This window comes from Seriola aureovittata, chromosome 16 (assembly GCF_021018895.1).
Source record: "Seriola aureovittata isolate HTS-2021-v1 ecotype China chromosome 16, ASM2101889v1, whole genome shotgun sequence".
In the NCBI taxonomy this organism is placed as follows: Eukaryota; Metazoa; Chordata; class Actinopteri; order Carangiformes; family Carangidae; genus Seriola; species Seriola aureovittata.
Window position 1 is genome coordinate 3,484,028 of NC_079379.1, and position 18,434 is coordinate 3,502,461.

Here is an 18,434-nt window from a genome sequence, read left to right on the forward strand (position 1 = left end):
TCGTGTAATCATGTGAAACCAGTCTGTCTCTCGCCATGACACTGAGCACTGCGAGCTCTTCCTCCACTTCACACTGCGCTGCTAGTGCCGTTACCATGGTGACACTCACTATGGGCGAGCGTCACCACCGCACACACACACACACACACACACACACACACACACACACACACACACACACACACACACACACACACACAAAAAGACACGTTCAGACCTGTGAACGAACACACACACACTGAAAATCACAGAGCACACACATTCCAGCTATGTGCGCACACACACATTACCAGATGTAAAACCACACACACAAAAAGATACATACATACAATAAGAACAGGCATGAAAACACACATACAGACACATGTTTAACGGTATAAATGAACACACAAGTACACATTAAGACACATACACACGCATTACCAAATGCAAAAATGAAAAAAAAAACATACAAAAACACACACGTGCAAAGACCTGTTCAACCCTCTGAGAGAACACACACTAACTGAAAGTCATCAGCCACCCACACAAACACACACACTCCATATGCACACACACAACTCTGGATACACACACAAAAGTGAAAAGTGATAATTATGTATGCACAAACAAACAAACACACACACACACACACACACACACACACAAGCATGATATTTACACCCCGTTTTCCTGCTACAATAACAGGCTGTGTGCGCTGTTAAGTAGTGTGTGTAAGAGACACTTAAAAGCTCCTATGTTAGTGAGTTGCACGTTATGTTTTGAGTTCACATGTGTTTCTGTTGTGTGATGTCATGTTTTACTGTAAATTCAGATGAGAGATTATTTGCTTCTTTATGGGTTAAAAAAACCCTCAAAACTCACAAGAAAACATGTAAAAATGCATCGTCATCATAAATTCCTGAAAATTTGTTACAAAGACGGACGGAGGTTTTCTCTCTCTTTGTCCAGCAAATCTGATTAGGACACACACACACACACACACACACACACACACACGCACACACACACACGCACACACACATACACACAGACACACACACTTGGGGTAATGCTGACCCAGTGAACGTCAGACCATTCAGGAGATTGTAACCTGTGCGTGTGTGTGCATGTGTGCGTGTTTGTGGATTCACATCACTGACAGATTAGCTGACCGGTCACTGAGCAGCCGGCTGACACAGAGACTGGCTCTGCCAAGTGTTTCCTGCAGGCTAAGCTGAAAAGTCTGAGTCTGTTATAATTTCCAGGTCAAACAGAAAACAGAACCCAGGAACCACAAAACTGATTACACACTGTTATTTTATTTGGATATCTATTTTTAAAGATTTGCAGAAAGAATAAGGAGAACTGGACGAATCTGTCTGTGTGGGATTTGAATATTTATAATCCTATAGATGTGACCTACAGAGAATGAGAAGAAAGGCCTGTAGCAACAAATAGACAGCACTGATTTCCACCAGGAATGTCTAGTTTTTCTCATGACTTCAGTATATCTTAAAACATACAATAATCACATAAAAATATGGCTCACACTGGCTTTAAAGTAAATAAAAGAAACATTTTTATGGTGCATTTACATTGTTTTTAATGGGAGACTGTGATGGCTGTATCAGCAACCACACAATTTAAATAGAATATGGTAATATTCATCCAGTCTCACCACACTTAAAATACAAACTCAAACATGTTTACGGTTTCAAATACTCTCCCACAGCATTATCACAGTCTTTGTTAGGTTTCTTTGCAGTCATAATCAAACTTTGCTTGGTTTAGAACTTTTGGTTTATTGTTACATTTTGACACTACACTGTATTATTATTGGTTTACATTGTTTTGTAATTATCAGTTTGAATAAGTTGAATGAATTAATTCCTCTTTGTCTTTGAGTTACCGTGTGCTGCCTGTGTTGTTATCCCCTTTTGTGTTTCTAATGGGCTGATCAGTATATGTTTCCCTTCCGTCTCGTTTTGTTAGGTCAGTTTTGTTAGCTGTTTTTTAAGTATACTTCTGTTTGATTGACCCCTTTTAAGGGCCCAGTTATTTACTAAAGTAACTTAGTTTCATTAATTTGCGTTTTTGACATGTTTTGGGTGAAATGAAACCATAACAGAGGCAAAAGATGTTTCTGGTAACCAATATTAGATGCTGCTTTTTATGTGTTATTTATGTGTCCACAATGTCATTTTTTTCCACATAAAAGTAAAAAATCCAAGTGTAAATGCACCCAGGATGAACACATAGTAAGCTGTGGTACACAAGCACAACCAGGCATCACATCAGCTGGATGTTAGACAGCTCAGACAGTAATAACAAAAATGGCTGTTACATCTTTATGGATAAGTAACAAGTGCGAGTCTACAGCCATGTTAGGAGCCCCGTGTACAAAATGACAGTGGTGGACATGTTGATGTTAAACAGTTATAATGTTTACCATCTCTTTTTTTACTGTATTTTTATCTGCTGCTATTGTGTTTTACCTACTGTTGCCTTGTGCAATAATTCAACGTCTCCACCACTTGAGCACCTTGTTATCACAATTGACATGTTGCACCATTTGTTATGTCCTAGTCTATATTATGTCCAGTATGTTTTTATATATTTATATCTATACTTCTTTTACATGACACATTGAGCTGGCTGTGCACGTCTGTTGTTTGGTCTGATTAACAATAAAGTTCACTTTGCTGACCTGGTGATGGTGCTACATTAGATAGAAAGTCAGGGGATCATCAAAGTTACTTAACTTCATCCTGACGGGATCATGAATGTTTGTACCAAATATCCATCCAACAGGTCTCAAGACATTCCACTAAAAACTTAAAATGTCAACCTCATGATGGTGCTACACAAAAGGATGATAGATTCATCCTCTGGGAACCATGAATGCCTGTGAAAAATATCATGGTAATATATCTGATATGTGTTGAGCTATATCAGTCTGGACCAAAGGTTTGGACTGACTGACACTGATATCCACAGGTGTGGCTAAGAAACATTGTGAGAGGAAGAAACGTTACTGATAAAAGAAAGAGAAAGCAGCTTCTATGTTTATGTTAGAGACTAACTTCAATCCCAAGCTCTAGGTTGGAATGAAGGTATGTAACTTATAACATATGTACCATATGTCACATAGAGTCAGTGTGTTTATCTAAACAGATCATTATGAACCAAACCATAAAAAGAGGAGGATTTCCACATTTAAATTTTTACACACACCTACAAACTGTACAAACACATACACATTCATTAAGTATCTATCTATCTATCTATCTATCTATCTATCTATCTATCTATCTATCTATCTATCTATCTATCTATCTATCTATCTATCTATCTATCTATCTATCTATCTATCTATCTATCTATCAACAGTAACCATGGCAGCTCATCACTCGCCTTCATCTTCTCAGGGTCAAACTGGGTCTTCACCAAAATATGTGTAAGTGTGAAAAAGCCCACAGTTTCTAAATATATAAAATATAGTGTAAAATCTAAAGTCTTATCTCAAAAAGCATCAAGCACCCAGTGCTGTATCCCACACACACTCTGTCTGTGTGTGTACAAGTGTGTGTGTGTGTGCATGTCCTCCCACAGGACTACCATTTGATCCAATGACCCGTGATCCTGGTGCTGAAATCAGACTGGTTAATTTTTCTCTCATGTGTCAGATCTGTAATGTTGTTGTTATGTAATAGGTTGCTTAACACCCTGATGAAGAAACATCTCTTTCTCTCTAACAGATGTCCCTGATGACAACACACACACACACACTTGTTTTTCAGAAAAGCAGTGGCGAGATTTAAGCGCTGACAAAGACACTTCCTGCTTCTCCGAAGAGGCATCAACATCAACAAATCAGAAAGAAGTCCAGACAAGTTCTTCATATTTCTTATTAAAGACTTAATACTGTTCAACTTTGATCATTGTTGTCTAGCAACAGCCTGAGTGTACACAAATACGACAAACTGATGCATGAGTACTTGAACATACAGCATGTGCAAACATAAGTTTTTGTTCCTTTGATGTTTCTATGGCGTTTTCATTAAACACATTGTGACATGTCACAGCAGGAAAAGCACAGGTGTATTTAACAACATGAATACTGACTGGACTCCTTTAGAAGCAGCCGTATCCACCTGGTGTTGTGCGTTTTGGCGTGGATAGATTACCAAACAGACCAATCGGGTAAAGGCCCCAGGGCCAGAGAGGTCAAAGTTTACATAATATGCAGTTGGAACATTCTTTTATTGGAAAGCTTTTATGACTGTTTGATATGTTGTTGTGTTTTATTTTGCCAGGACACGGACAATCTATATTCTCATCTGACTTACTTCTGTTTTGTATATATATGTCTTATTTTTAATTGCTGTTTTTATTTCCCCTTTTTCTTTCTGTAAAGTAAGTCTGTAACGAAAAGTGCTATATATGTTCATTATTATTATTATTATTACTACTATCATTATTATTATTATTATTACTATTACTACTACTATAATTATTATTATTATTATTATTATTATTATTATATATAATCATATATCAGTTCCAAGTTTTTAGATAATGAGAGTCGAGAGATCTGATTGGTGCTTGCTTCTCTAAAGGTGTTAATAAATGTGTGTGTGTGTGTGTGTGTGTGTGTGTGTGTGAGAAAGAGAGCAAAAGAAAGAAAAAATTAAAAAGAGAAAGAACAACAACAACAACAAGTTAAAACATAGAACAATGTGAAATTTTTGCCAGTGAGAGTGTCAGAAGAGGGAGGTTTAGTGTGTGTGTGTGTGTGTGTGTGTGTCTCTATGTTTGAAACCATGGTTGTGAGGACATTCTGGTCGGTCTTCACAGCTACAAAAGGCTGTTTGAGGGTTAAGACTTGGTTTAAGGGTTAAGGTTAAGGTTAGGGGTAAGGAACTGCATTATGTCATAGACTGTGTGTGTGCGTGTGTGTGTGTGTGTGTGTGTGTGTGTGTGTGTGTGTGTTGAACTGAGCAGCAGTGGAGTAGGAGGACAAGTGTGGAACAAAGTGTGTGAGCGTGGTGATAACAAATCAAGTCCAGATTGTGAAATTCTCAGGCTGTTCAGACCCATCTGCCAAACACACACACGCACACGCACAGAAACAAACAAATGCGGTCAATTTGTCCATTTTCATCCAAAAAAAATTAAGTTTTTCTCTGCAGTCTGGCTGAACATGAAGGTCAGTGAAGACATTCATCAACGTGAACATGACTTTTCTGTGTGTGTGTGTGTGTGTGTGTGTGTGTGTGTGTTGGTTTGTAGCAGCCAAACAGTTCAAACACATTAAAATTAAACTGACAGACCCTGAGTGTAAGCACAGAGAGGTGACAGGTCAAAGTCGCCTGCTGTCCACAGTGAACAGATTATCTCTCTCTAGCACCAGTTCTCGACCCTGGTTCTTATGACAAAGAAAACTGCTGCTTTATATTTGTGCCATCTGTACCAGGTGACTGCGGTTAACTGCAATTAACTGTTTGGTATAGTGGGAAAAAAGACAGCGTCTCTGTGTTCACAGGACAGAAACACACTGCCTGTCATATTCACATGAAATCTGCTATATCTCTTCATGGTCCCCATTGTCAAAAAATTGCAGTTTCTGTGATTTGGATACTGCACTTGTCCATATTGCAATTTCAATTATATTTCGAGTAATTGCGTAGCTCTAATGCACATCAAGCTAAATTTCCCCTGCATTTGAAGCAAATCAAAATAACCTTTTTTGTCTATCTTTGATTGCACAAAAGCAGAAATTCATCTTGCTATATGTATAATCTTCCACAGTCACAAATTTTGGGCTGCACGTGGACGTTCACATCGAGGTCGATGACGATATTTAAATCACACGGACCAAAGCGGACCCTCATAGATCCTCACAGACGCACAGAAGATAGCAGATAGCCTTAAGAAAAGCAAATCACGTGTGTGTTGTTTATTTAAAGAGATAGTTGGGGTTATTTGACGTGGGGTTGTGTGAGGTAGTCATACATAGTCCCCGGGACACTAGCAGAGCCATGTGTTGCTGTGGGCGGGGCCAGCAGAAAAAACATGTTTTAGACACACCCACCCACCGGAACAATTCAATATCCATTTAAATGTGTGCTTCATATAAAATATTTTCAGTGCTTTATCTTCATGTGAAGCACTTTCCTTTGGTACTATATTTTTTATACTGCTGAACTACTGTATTCCTACGCAAAAGTGCACCTACAGTGTGCACTGTATTACGCCGCAGCTGCAGGTCGGCTGAGTGAATCTGAAGGAGCTAAACTTGACTTTGTTTTCATGGGAAGATAAAGAGCTGAAAATATTCTACATGAAGCGTACATTTAAACAGATATTGAATAGTTTCGGTGGGTGTCTCTTAAAAATGCCCCGCCCACAGCAACACATCACTCTGCCTCTGTGCCAATGCTCCCGGGTTCTACTCATAACAGGCAGCGCCCTGATCTGAATCTACTGCAGGTAACACACTGACTGTGCATGACTGCCTCACACAACACCACGTCAAATAACCACAACTATCACTTTAATCCAACACATTTGAATTGCATCGTGTCATTTTCACCACAGCCTTTAGAGGCCACTACTTTTAAACTTGTGTCTACAAAACTACTACGCATAATGAAACGTTATAGTTCAATTTCAACTGTATAATCACACACAAGAGGGGAGAGAGGGGAGAGAGCGAGAGAAAGAGAGAGCGAGAGAGAGAGAGAGAGAGAGAGAGAGAGAGAGAGAGAGAGAGAGAGAGAGAGAGAGAGAGAGAGAGAGAGAGAGAGAGAGGTGTGCTCTGCAGGTAATCCGTTCTCAGACAGATTGTTCTGTGCCTCAGCACTTTAGGATCTTTGAAACTCGACCAACCTACATGTACATGCTGCAACTGCCTGCACATACACACTCTGTACATCCATCTTATAGGTGCACACACACTTTCACACACACAGACCTACATACAGACAGTATGGATAGTGCTAACATGATAATTCAATTAATCAATTGGTTTTTGTTGCAGCCCCCAAATGTCAAGAGAAGTTTTATATTATTGTAATTGAATATATTTGTTTTTTGTTTTAGAAACTAGTAGTCACTATTTTTTTGGCATTTTTAGACGAAACAATCAATTAATCTAGAAAAAATCACAGATTAATCAATAGTGAAAATAAATGTTAGTTCAAATCAATTCCAATCAATCTCCACTGGCAGGTTATTCCACATAATGAAGAATGATTGGCCCACACACACACGCATACACATACATACACACACAGACACACACACACACAGGTAATCAGCTGTGAACAGGTGTTCTGCTGTAGAGCTGATTGCTGTTATAAAACAAGATGAATCACTGCGAGCCTTGACACATCTGTAAACACACACACACGCACGCACACACACACACGCACGCACACACACACGCGCGCGCACACACACACACGCGCGCACACACACACACACACACACTCTTACTTGCAGCTACTTAGGTATAAAAGTATTAAAATACTCCTTACTTACAAGTACAGAATTCATATTCGTAGAGAAAACAATATAACCACAAGGTTATGGGATATATCAGCTGGGATGAATTATTTTAGCTACTAAATGAGTTTGTTTTATTTAATTGTAATATACATTTTTGATGTTTTTTAGTATTGGATTATTATTACTGATATATTAAGATTTAAGGAGTTTGTTTAATATATATTAACTGAACATGTTTTTAGATGTTCATATGATACAGAAAAGTAATATATAACATATATCTCCCTATATCAAGAAACAACATATATATAAAATTATATATACTTATATAAGTTTTTCTTACTGTTTTTTCATGTCTATCTTCCCATTCTAGGAAAGCGGTCTCTGACTTTTTGACTCTACTGTTTATAATATCAACATATATTGTAAGGCTTTGGGATGGATATGTATTGATATAACATATGTCTACAATATAAGCATACATACATAAACAAACATATTTGTATGGGCTTGACATATATGTCAATACATGAAAATATAATTTTTACAGATTTTTTTTTATTTTACATGTATATATATTTCATATATGTAAATCCAATATATGTGCATTTATTATGTTTGCATATGGGTAAATCTGAATCTGAAAAGTAACAAGTAACAACAGCTGTTGTAGTGGAGTAAATAGAACAATATTCATTCACTGAAATGTAGTGAACAATATCAGTAAAGTTACATAAAATAAAAATACTAAAATAAAGTAAAAGAACCTCAAGGTTGAGAGTAAGTGAGTAAATTCACTTTGTTACCTTCCACCACTCACGCAGCCTTTTCCAGCCACATAATCAAATCATGTTGGGTAAATGTTTCTCCCCATTCTGTATTTCTGCCAAGCACATTTTCTATTTGATGTCCTGAGGCCTGTGTTTCCTAAGAACCTCAGTCCCTGTTTATTGTTTTTGCAGATTCCCAGGAAAACTGTCGGGCCACTCTGAACTTTGCTCCTCTTATTGCAGCAGAGGAACTGAGGCTGTTTCACTGAGTCTGGATAAAATACATCATCTAAAAAACCTAAAGTGTAACGTGACGCCATGGATGCACAAACATGCAGCTTCCCCCATATATAGCGTATTTAATAATGCTGATATAATATAAATAAGAAAATCTGATCAGGCGCAGAAAAAATATGCCTCAACAAACCAATTTATCAGCTTGTACTTGTTGCAAAATATTATTTCCACATGATAATTGTTATATTACTCAACATAAATAATAAAAAACTTTATTTATTTGGCCTTTAAATAAGTTTAAAAAAAACCCAAATCGAGGAAAATTTATCTTTCCAATGTTTCACTAAACAGACAAATCAGACTAAACTGATTATCCTGTTGTTGCACTCAGAGGTTCAGGAGCGTTTCATCACTTTGGATAAGAGCATCAGCTAAAAGCCTGAAATCTAAACTGACTGATGACACTGGTTCAACATGATCAGAGCTGAGGGGCAGTGGCTCCGACTGTCAGCCTGTTAGTAGTGTTACTGAATGAAACCCTACTAATCTGAGAGCCGGGGGGACACAGTCTCTGGACAGAACAGGTGGTCCCCCTACTCAACCTGGAGCTAATAATGTATTATGTGTATGTGTGTGGGGGGGTATTTGGGGGAAAGCTAATTAGAGACAATCAGCTAAAAGGCAGCGAGGTATCAAAGTAAAACCCCTGCGAGCTGACCCCACTGTAGATACCTCTCTCTCTCTCTCTCTCTCTCTCTCTCTCTCTCTCTCTCTCTCTCTCTCTCTTCTCTCTCTCTCTCTCTCTCTCTCTCTCTCTCTCTCTCTCTCTCTCTCTCTCTCTCTCTCTCTCTCTCTCTCTCTCTCTCTCTCTCTCTCTCTCTCTCTCTCTCTCTCTCTCTCTCTCTCTCTACGAGGAACATATGTTTAACATGTTAAATAACAACTCTAATTATTTTCATCTGCCATTTTGTTTTCTGAATGCAGAAGATGTATCTGTTACTTAAGTGAAGTATCAGTATCACAGTCTTAAAATTTGTATGTTACAAGTAAATGTACTTTTTTTTGTAATTAATAAACAAGCAGGACCTTAATCTTGTACTACATATTGTGCTTCTTTTAATTAACCACCTTGGTCATTTTATCTACAACAATGCATCACATTTTATAACCTAAAGCTAAGCAAAACAGAAGATTTCTTATCAAAAAGTTGACAAAACACAAATGTGAATGTTTTGTGTTTCCATCGATGTGATACAAATAAAGCGAGCATCCCAATATCATCCCAATTGAACGTGACACAATCTGGATCCCTGGCGCATAAAAGTGTTTCCATTTCAATTTTGGGAAATATTGCTTTGTCAAATCGTCTGAATCGTCTCATGTGAGTGTTTTTTTCTGCAACATTTTTCAAAATTGATATGATCCTGTTCGTCATTTCTAAATTCACTATGTCAAATTGTGCATTAAGCAGATTATTGGAAATGCACCTAGTGTGGTTTTCAAGTCACTCTTAATCTTAGTCGATTTAGGTATACAGCTTTCAAATGAATGTAGTTTGAAATACGCTGTACTAGCATTAAATGGAAATATTGGAAACTACAGATCTTGAATAAATGAACTTGATTTCCATCTCTACTTTTGTGACTATTATCTATTATTTATCTAAGTATTTGTTACTGTCATTTTGCAGTTTTTCTTTCTTTGTAATGTCACTTTGCTGCTGTTACACAGCAGATTTCCCCAGTGTGGGACTAATAAAGGAATATCTTATCTTTTAAACATCCTTATTTTTGTCGTTAAGCGTATACATATAAATATTTTTAATAAGCTGCTACAAATATCAATTTTGGAAAAATATAACAATATTTCTGTCTTGGTCAACCTCCCTTTGGTTATGACTGAATCCAGACTTTTGGCTACTGATAGACATTGTCCAAAAAGAAAAGCAGCAAGTGCATCATACGACTTGACACCTGCTAAACTATTAGGTAACTAGTCTACCTGGTTATTTTAATGGCTACTAACTACTAACATAAACTCTTGTGTACATTAGAAGCAGGTGCTACTGTGAATCAAGTTAATGTGTCACAATATGCAAGATGTCATATCTTGAAAGTGAGGTTTCTATTTGTATTAATGTGGGTAAGACTCTGGGAGGGACGTCTGCCTCTAGCTGTGACTACAGGCTGACCAACATCTTCATGGCGGGTGTAGCTAATGAAAGCTAGTGACCCGTTATCATGAGGATTTTATTGTTTCAGCTGAGCTTTTCTAAACAGCAGTAACGTACCCATCACTATGTTGTCAGGCATCGTCCAGCCCTGAGGTAGTTACAGTTTTTAATGGACTACGTAGATCAACAGCACAGACTGCACAGCCACATTATAAGTGACTGAATGTTCTTTTAAAAAGACGTGAGGTCGAGCAAAATGTCCTCACTTTGGAGGATCTCTGTACCTCTGTGAGAACATTTGGTTCCCATGGAAGAAATACAGGAACACACACACACACACACACACACACACACACACACACACACACACTAAGTCAAGGCTACTTCCAGTGAGCAGAAGGACCGACTGAGTCACACATTAAATCTCACGACTGATTAACTGTGTAATAACGACACTTCAGAACAGAAAGAACCAAAGTGCCAGCTTCATGGTTTGGTAATGATTCACGGTGTTCTGGGCAACTTCATTGCAGCATCCTCCCACACAGCTGCTTTCATCACACCACCACACAAATTAAGACATATTCTTAATAATAATTAATGGGATAAATAATAATTTAGAGAGGCCATGCCCTGTTTCCGCATCCCATGTTCAAACATTCACACCTGAGACCTGCTCAGGTGTGAATGTCTGTTCATGTCCAACCAGGAAACTTTTCAACATACTTGTCCCTTCTCTTTCTTTCTGTGTCATCTGTCAATCTTAACTGTAAAATGAAAATAAAAAATACAAACAAAACAGTAACATCCGCCCTGTTATATTCAATCACCAGCATGTAGAGTGAGTAGAACATTTGAAGTACTTGGCCAAATTCCCTGATCAGACTGTGACTTCTAATGAGAACGCAGAGAGCATTTTTAAGAACACTAACCAACGATTGTTCTTCATCAGGAAGCTGAGGAGCTTTAACGTTAGCCAACATGAGGTGGACAATAAAGTCAATCAATCAATCAATCAAAGCAGTGTAATAAAGAGGCAAAATGTCAAAAAACTGGAGGTTGACTCACTAGCTTTCTCTACAGGGTTCAACCACATCTTTCAGTCTTTATCAGCCAATGGCAGTTGGCTTTCTTCAATCTCAAACTCAAAAACTTCACTTGGCTAATAAAGACTGTTCATGTAGTTGAGAACACCTGTAAAAACTTTGTGTTAAGAATATTTTGGACACAATGTTTTGACTTTTCACAAGTTCAAGAATAAACTTACGTGTTGAAATGAATAGGACTGAAGTTCTATAGCCAGGGAAGCAGCTAAAATGCTCTTTAGCATGCTAACATTTGCTGATTAGCACTACAGCTGACGCTGATGGGAATGACTAGTGTTGGGGGATTTGGCCTGATGATGATGATGCTGCTGGGTGAAGCGTTGAAGGATCATCAAAATAATAACAATTCACCCTGAGGGCGACATGAATGTCAGACTCAATCAGTCCGAACCAAACCCTCATGTGTGTGTTACTCTCATGTATGTTTACAACCGACAGCAGCTTCTCTGAAACTCACTGAAATAATTGGGAAACTGTTTTTTTTATAATTCTCAACAGAAAGTGACCTCAGATTCACTGTGAAGAGCTCAAGCTCCACGAGTTCACACAACATTTATATCAAAACCAACAAACTAAAAACCAGGGGACAGTTACACAAAGCACCTTAAGTTTTCTATTTAAGCTGAGGGAGTTACTTAAAAGTTACACGGAATCTCTTTAAAGGTTTCCTTTGTTAAGGAAAAACGTTAAGGCATTTGCAGCAATGAAAGAGATTTTACAGCGGTGGTACTTTAACTCAAGTAAAAATCTCAACAACTCCTCCAACCTGAATAACCACACAGGTCATTCTTTCAAACCTCTGATACAACCCATAGTCTCCTGAAATAGCGCCCCCATGGCTGCAGTCTGACTGAACTACTTTCAGTTGTATTGGAGTCATATTTGACCAGGAGGATCTAAACTGTGACTCAAGTAATGGAGCTGTGTAGTTTGTCCACCTCTGCAGTCATTGTACTAAGATTAACTAACCAACCAGCTGCTGGTTATTTAGTCTACATCTTTGTGTAGTTTTTTTTTTGCCTGCCTGTCAGGTACACAGCCATCTGGTCAGAGGAAGACACTTTAAGTCTATCAACAAATCATAGCTGTATCTCACTATCACAAAGAAGAAAAGTCCCATCAACCACATCTGTTGGAACATCTGTCACCAGTAAAGACAAGACAGATGAGATTTTCACACATTGTCGGTTTCTTATACTTTGAAAGTAGGCGTGGGCAGTCATCAAAGACTGAAACTGTGCCACTTTCATCGATGCTTTTTTGTCCACGAGAAAATCAACGCTTACAGTAAACCAGTGGGATGAAACCAAGAGTCTGAAGAGACAGTCGCACAGAACACAAAGTACTTATTGTTTACTGTCAATATTTCACACGTCTACAGCACAAAGAAAACACTTTCCGAGCAGCAGAGCTACCCACACTAAATGCTGTGGATACGCTTTTATTTTGTAAGCAAGGTGATTAGATTTTGGCATGTGAACATGTGGGCGAGTTGATAGAGTGATATCACAGATAATGGAGGCATTATTCTGTGGAAAAACCTCCCTGACAACCACATGTCTGGTTGTCAGGGAGGCCTGCTCTTCCCTGGAATCCAGCTCACACACAAGAACCGCACACAGCCAGTGTGTGTGTGTGTGTGTGTGTGTGTGTGAGCCTCTCCCCATGAAAACCACCCAAGAATCTGATAAAACACGCACTCACACTAAGATTTTTGCTTCCAAAGTGCAAGCCAAATTATCTTAAAATACTTAAATACTTAAAACATGTGTGTGTGTGTGTGTGTGTGTGTGTGTGTGTGTGTGTGTGTGTGTGTGTGTGTGTGTGTGTGTGTGTGTGTGTGTGTGTGTGTGTGTGTGTGTGTGTGTGTGTGTGTGTGTTTACACAGCCGTTTGCATTGGAAATGGACTCCACTGTCCGCAGTTGGCCGGTTTCCATGTCACCATTTAAATGACACTATCCACTATTTCCTGTGAATTCCAGTTTCCACAGAAACTACTATGAATCTATTGATCTATCTCTCCATCTCCAGAGACTTTTACTGACTAAAAATGTTATTCAAGTGACAGTAAAAGGATTTTTTTAACCAATCCATTTGAAGTAATTTATGAAAATTTGCCAATGTGCTAAAGGCCAAAGCATATTTGTGAATATTATGTTGTCAATAGGACACCTGGTTTCAGTTCAGATATGGCCTGATAGCTATGGGGCTAGAACAATGACAGTAACATTTTGACATTGAAAATAAAACCTGAACTGAAAAGAGAAACAAGGGCATTGAAAAACCTGGAAAAAGTTGTATTGGCATTGAAAAAGGTTCCAATGAAAAATAAAACTACAAATTTACAAGCTTATGATCTTATTTCATTTTGGTGTTTTTTGTATTATGATGTTTTCCAGTGTCAATCTTCAGATTTTTTTCATGTCTTTTCATGTCTGTTGTTTTTCAGTGACAGTTTTTTTTTCCACTAAATTTTCAGTGTCACTGGTTTTCAGTTTAAACTTTCTGTCAATGTTTTGGAGGAGGCTTGAAATAAGATAAGATACTCCTTTATTAATCCCACAGTGGACAATTTTGCTGTATTACAGCAGCAAAGTGACAGCACAAAAAATAAAAACTGGAAAAAGACAATATCAAGTACTTAAAAGAGATATATAATATAATAATATAATAAATTATGGATGGTATGCCGTTTTGGCAGAGCATTAACGTTAGCTAATACAAGTCAGTAATTGGCTAAATGACTTAGCTGTCACTTTACGAAACCATTAGACAACCAGACTCTGGTTATCACTTTATGGTGATGACTGTGTCGTTCACAGCTCGGCAGAGCATCTGACATCTTTCAGGCCACAGCTTCACTGTTTTGGTTCAGTTTCTCCACCCTCAACAACCACAGCTGGCAGCTGCTTTCAATTGCCTGCTACCAAATGGCAGACACATAAAGCTGATGACCAGCTGGTGAACACAGTTCAGCATTTAGCAGCTAAAGAGCCACAGATTTCCTGCAGGAGGTGGTGGAGACCAAAAAGGAGGATGAGGTACCACTTCACAATAAGACTCAACTTATAAAGGACTTATGAATGGGTTATAACTAGTTTATTAATTAGCCTGTTAACACTTTATATATCATTTATAAGCTGTTATAACACATTAGATAAAAAAGGAAAACAGTGACATGTTGCTTGCCAAATAGTGAGCCCACATCTCTCTGTACTGTCAAGCCTCATATCTCTTTGTTTTCTTCATCATCCAGCATTTGTACCTGCTGCTTCATCATTGGGCTTTTTGCCTCTCTCTGCACTGTGTGTTATTTGTTTTCTTTGTCATTTTCTGTGTATTAAACTGTGCAAAAATGAATAAATAAATTAAAAAAAAAAAAGTTTCATTTGGCATATCAAATAATGGTATATCAAATGATCATATTAAATGACCAGATTAATTTGGAAAAATCAAGTTAATGCTTATTACTCATTAATCTTACTAATGAGTTACAATTATTTATAACTGGTAAAAGGAGCCTTATAGTAAAGGTTAAAACCCAGAATGATTCATTAATGAGTTACTCTAAGACTCCTTTTTACCAGTTATAAATGGTAGTAAGTCATTAGTAAGATTAAGTATTAACTTGATCTTGCCAAATAGTGAGCCTGAATCAATGTATGAAAACTGTTATAACTTGTTAATAATTGTTTATCTATGATTCATAAAGTGTTAATAACCTAATTAATAACCTAATTATAAACCATTTATAAATCCTTCATAAGGGTTGTCTTATTGTGAAGTGATACCAGAGAATGCATAAAGAATAAAGACTTACATTCATTAGGTGTTCAGAAACAAGACTCCACATGAATTCAAATGATGCTCTGTGTCTCCTCCATGATGAAGCACAATAACATCCATCATAATGAAAAATAGAAAACTTCAAACATTATAGTCCTAAATGCAGTGGGAGGGAGACGGATACACAAATGGAGGGCATTTTCTCTCTTTTCCACTGACTCTCATTAACACCTCTCTCTCTCTCTCCCACACACAAACACACACACACACAGTACATCCAGTAGTCAAGAGCAATGCACTGGAAGGTGGAGGTGGAGAGAAACGGGCTGGGAGTGTCTATAATTAGAGGAGCGTTCAGGAGCCATACTGCTGAGTTGTTGAATGTTTAATGTCAGGCCTGCAGGCGCTTCAGTCGCAAAGAGCAAACCTCTGAGCCCCTGTACTGCACATTTTACCCCCACACACACACACACACACACACACACACACACACACACAGACACGGATGAGGTGTAACTGTAGTAAACTGGAGGAGAGTTCAGGTTTCAGAAAGGAAACAGCAGCACAATGCACGGACACAGACACAGTACATCCAACAACTGAGCATGTAATTCCCACCTATTGTCCGTAACCCAAGCCACATAATGACCCGGGAACCCAAACCTCTTCTGGATGAGGTAATGGTCAAACAAATCTGACAAGGAAGACTGAGAGAGTACAAAGTCAGACTGCCACACCTCCCATCTTTTGTAAACTGTGGTGCTTTTAAAATCATAACAAACATATTATCCATATTTTTCTATTATCATACAGTTCCCATTTTGGTTATATTAAAGAATATTGAAGTTTATCATTTGATTCCTTTAAAATTTTGAGAAATAAGCAAATTAAACTGCTTTTGTCCAGAGAAAATGGATCAGCAAAAGGTTTTTAAGCAAAAAAGTCAAAATAGTTAGATTTGATGCTTTTCTTAATGACAGTAAACAGAATGTCTTTGGATTTTGGACTGTTGTCAGACAAAACAATACATTTTAATCTCTTTTAAAAGGCTTTTTTTTTTTTTACAAACAACTCTATATTCTTAATGCTGCATCAGTCTGATTCACTGGATTTTATTCGAGGAGATAATGATCTTATTAAATAGATCAGGTATCTTAGTCACTGTCATCATAAAACTGTAACAGTGCAATTTCATAACAGTACTTGTAAAATATCAACAAATGTGAACAAGTTATCCCTGTCAAAGAAGCATAACAGATATTGAGTATGTATTAGATATCAGCCAATACTCTGAGTTTAGGTCACAGAATACTGGTTCTCACGGGACCGATACTGATATTTCGGAATTAAAAAATGATCTGGAGCGACTTTAATATAAACGGTTACTATGAACAAATCTTTGGATAGGGATTCCTTCAAATTTAGGTTATTTAAAAAAATGAAAATGAAAAATGAAATGAAAATGAAAAATATATTCATCAGTGCTCTCTGGTGGACAAACATGTTAAACTAAACACATCTTGAGCATTTTTATACTGTAATTTCTTCTTTTTTCACACACATACACTGTGTGTGAAAAAGGTATATCCATGATAAGCTAATATCAGCTGATAATTGTTTGGTTTATTGATAACATTATAATATATTTATTAAAAAAAAAACTTACCAGACTTTGTCTGGGATAAAAATAAAGTCCTGGACTATCGATCAAGCTCTTGGGTTGGTATCAAATCGTGACAGTGTAGAATTAGAGCATCCCTGTTTAATTTTAATGCAATAAGAGAAACGAATGGGCGGATTTACTGCATCACTACACCTCAGACTGTGTTGGGTAAGATGTCAAGTCACAATTAATTTCCAAATAGTCCAAAACATTCTTCCTCATCATGTCCACTCCCATCTACCTGGTTCTCTAAAAAGATATTAACAGTAATTCTTAAACCTAAACTTAAACAAAGGTAATGGTAATTTACTTTAAACAATATAAAAGTGGGCACACGGACACAAATATCACAGCTGAGCCCTAATATACATGACAACTCTTTAACAGGTATTTATCTACATTTATCTACAAGACCAGACCAGTATTCGAGACTAATGCTGACTGATGTTTATTTGCTTGTGTTGCTTTTGGTTCTTTACCACATATATTACAGATTTTAAGTGTTTTTACAGCAACAATATTTACGTAAAACCTATATTTTTTACGTTGTCTTTTCTCCAAGGCTGGAAAAGATTATGGTGCTGGAAAAACCCACCACACCTTTTCTAGCCCGAGTATTATGATCATAAAAACTGAAGTAAATGCCCAAAATATTCTATGATATTTCTGTGAGGGCTGATTGTGGGGCTCAACTGGCTTTACAGCTCCTCCTCTGACATATCTTAACATCTCTGTTCAGACTTCTGCTGCCAGCTTCCTGTTAAAATGCACATTTGGTATAATATAGGGTTTTTCTGTCCTAACAGGAAAATACAGCATGTCCTCAGACCAAACACCAGGGAGTGGCAGAGCAGACAGGAGTTTAAAAGGGAGAGCCAGGGGTTTAACTCTCAGACATCCTTGGAAAATGAAACTGAAGGAATTCTGCTTTTATAGTTTAATTATTTTCAGACATGACTGGGACTGAACTTGTATGCAACAGCCTCCTAGCTTAGCATACATGTTAGAGACCGTACCCTTCTTAAATGATAATTTGGGTGGTTTAGGTCTGAGCTGACCTTCCTGACTGACAGATGGAGACTGTGTGACTGTCATGTTTGTCAATAATTACACAGAAAACAGTTATTTTAGGGTTTATGGAGGCGAACAGCCCTGCTCTCCTTGAGACGACCCTGTTATGTTTTATCCAGGTGATACAGACACA

At 37.6% G+C, this 18,434-nt stretch overlaps 1 protein-coding gene across 1 annotated transcript in view; it reads right to left on the reverse strand.

The window, feature by feature from the left end:
* rnf19b (ring finger protein 19B) overlaps nt 1-18,434 on the reverse strand; it is a 43,798-nt gene that overhangs the window by 24,995 nt on the left and 369 nt on the right. The gene's annotated exons all lie outside the window — the stretch shown is intronic.